Raw genomic sequence first — 3283 nt, forward strand, 5'->3', positions numbered from 1 at the left:
GGGGAGTGAGCGAACGGCTGTGTGGTGTTTAGCTGCCTGCCGGGTTAAACCACGACATTCCCATACTTCTGCCTTCCTTACAGGAACTCATCTGACATGTCGGTATTCTCCCTCTCCTCTTGACCTCTTGTCAGAGCCACAACACTAGGATGTTACCTGTGTGACTAAGAAGTCAGCCTTCCACTGTAAGGATCTGCTCACCTCCAGGATCCTGTTCCTGTCTGTAAGGTGCCACTTGTTTGCCTGCATTGATTTTAGACTGTGGGTTGCTATTGCTAACATTTAGAAAAAGTAAGAAAGTGCTGTATGAGTTGAAAAAATAAAAGCTCAAAATTAGTTTGGAATCTTTTTTTCCTGGGAGTAGCATGCAATTGTGAGTGTTTGCTCACGTCACAAGACAGTTAGACCGTATGGTATTAAAGTCTTTATCTTGTGATATTTAAGAGTATAACAGTGAGGAAAGGGAGGCCAGGTACAAATGATAGCCCATTGATATCTACATATAATAAAATGGAGACAAAGTATAAATTATGCTACTGGGACTAAAAATGTGTAGCATGAAGCTATGTATTATCTCACCTTTGCTCCTAAGCATTGTTAACCATCCTAGGAATTTGCCGTTCACAGGGTAACTAAGCACTGCTTGGGATCTACAGAGATATTCTGTAGACTTTGGTTCCAGGAGGGTTAAAAGTGAAGAAAGACAGCGAGAGCTTTGTGGGCTGACCATGGGAGAATCAAAATGAAAGAACTGTTGGGGCTCATTCTCACATGTGGCCAACTCTCATTTGGTGAGAAAGCTAAGCTGGCCAGATGGCTTTCACTACTTCTACATTAGTGAGATTTGGATTTATGTTTCAAATGAAATTAATCAGAACATTGTGGATTCTCCAACCTTAAAGATATGCAACATTTGACTGGGAAGGGCCCTGAGCAGCCTGGTATACCTTTGAAGTTTGGACCAGATGACTGTCAGCTGCCCATTCCAACCCAAGTTACTCTCTAACTCTGTGAACTTCAGGAGACCGATTTCTGCAAATAACTGACTTTGTTCAGCTGAGCAATATTACTTACATTCTTATGTATTTGAAGAATTAGGACTGGAACAAACAGTAGGGCCCCAGGGTGAAATTCTGTCATCTCTATGGAAATTCATTACGTGAACTACGTTCCCATGGTAAGACTGCAGGCAAGCAAACAAGTGTGGTCTTGTATCTGCACAACTCACTAATCCTTTGAATTAATTGTGTCGCTCTGCACGTGTGAAATTACAAATATATATGGGGTGTGGTGGTAGAGCGGTAAAAGCCTCTTATGATGGGTCCTAAAGCTGTGAGTCTGAGCCTTCTTCCATACTTGTGCTGAAAGAAATACTGGGGGTAAAATAGAGGGTAATCCACCTGTACTTCATGACACAGCAGAGAGCCAAAGGCTCTGGGACATGGTGCTGACTATTTTGCTTCTTTGGGGATGGAGAGAAGAAGCTGTAGCCTCCTCTGTTGGCACAAAGGAGAGGACTTGTTCCATGCTGGGTGATGGAGGTCTGGTATCTGTCACCCAACTTGGGGCTACATCCAGGCCCATCCTTTAGAGACCTGTTCTTTAGGTGCCTGGTATTACAGAAGATACAGTGCCTCAGGTGTGGAAGGCTGTTGAAGTTTTTAACTGTTAGACAAATATTTCTCTGTCTGAGATTGAGGACTCCAGCATCCATTCCTTAGTGGGTGTGTGATTTGCCAAGTCCCAAAATGGTTTCAAAGTTTTCAGTCTCTGAAAACATAAGACTGAGAATGCATGTTGGGTTTTTTTTCTCATTTGTGTATTAGAGATGGATGGACTGCACAGCTGGTTAAGGAAGTTATTACTGAGGACAAGAATATCACTGCTCATTGCTGTGCTGGCAGGAGAAGCCAGCAGAAATCAGGAGGCAGCACCAAATCTGTCTGTCTACATACAGGAGCAGATGTACTTCTTTGCGTATTCCATTTGTGAAGAAGTATGTTTTAATTGATAAGAACTACAACGGCCTAGAAGTAGTGCAGTTTGAGAACAAATCTGCTGAAAATTAAGTGTCCTGAGGATTTTAGGTGCCCTATTTCCATGACCAGATCAACAGAAACGCCAGGACAATAGTAAACACATTGTTAGCTCTCTTGCAATAAATTTCCCCATTTGTTATCTCCTGACCAGCAGTCAACTAAGATACAGGAAAGCGAAGGAAAATATTTGAACTATTTATACACCAGTGAAGGTGGCGTCTTGTTATCGTCCTTCTTTTGCAAGATCATGTTTGCTACCAGCAAGTTATAGCCCCTAGGTCCTGCCTAAGTATGTGTTATCTTGGGGGATAGGGGGGAAGCCAAAACAAGTAGAACAAGCAAAATACTGTGTGGTGCAACTGAGAAAATGTTCCACCACAGACCACCCAGCACTGGTGCCATGCTGTGCATACTGGAGTCAGGAAAGAGCAGAGCTTTCTTGCAGTAATTTCACCCCCCCAAACCTTTCTCTTTCACTCTTCTGGTACTTCTCTGTGACAGTTCCTCACAGGACTGTTTCCTTTCTTGCTTCAGTGACAAAGGGAAGAGTAATTCATTCCAGAGAGAAACTATAACTTGCCATAGACATTGCTTCTCTTAGCATGATTATTCTCTTTAGTTAGAAAATAAGAGCCTATAAAGCTTTATAAACACACCACAGAGAACTAGAAAACTTCTGTTTCCCATTCCCATGTGTTCTCTGAGGCAGTGTTGTGTCTCAGTGGGATGTAGATTCTGCACATATCCAGCTGCCTTCCAAACTCCTTATCAATTCGTGTTTCAGAGAGACTGGATGAATCATGGTTTGTGCTGAAAGTGTTATATCTGACTAGTTTGAGTTGCATGCATGAGGGACTATGGGTCACACTGGTCCCTTCCTGGCAGAAGATTGGTCTCAATATTGTATCTCAGCCCAGAGTTAGGACAGACTCTCATTCCTCATCTCTCTGTAAACAATGAACCAACTCTGATAAAAGAATCATAGAACCATAGAATATCTCAAGTTGGAAGGGACCCGTAAGGATCATCAAGTCCAACTCCCTGCTCCTTGCAGGACTGCCTAAAACTAAACCTAAAGGACCTGGGGGTGTTGGTCGACAGCTGGCTGAACATGAGCCGGCAGTGTGCCCAGGCGGCCAAGAAGGCCAATGGCATCCTGGCCTGTATCAGAAATAATGTAGCCAGCAGGAGTAGGGAAGTGATTGTGCCCCTGTACTCGGCACTGGTGAGGCCGCACCTTGAAT

This window comes from Aptenodytes forsteri, unplaced genomic scaffold, assembly GCF_000699145.1.
Source record: "Aptenodytes forsteri isolate BGI_AS27 unplaced genomic scaffold, ASM69914v1 Scaffold81, whole genome shotgun sequence".
Lineage (NCBI taxonomy): Eukaryota > Metazoa > Chordata > Aves > Sphenisciformes > Spheniscidae > Aptenodytes > Aptenodytes forsteri.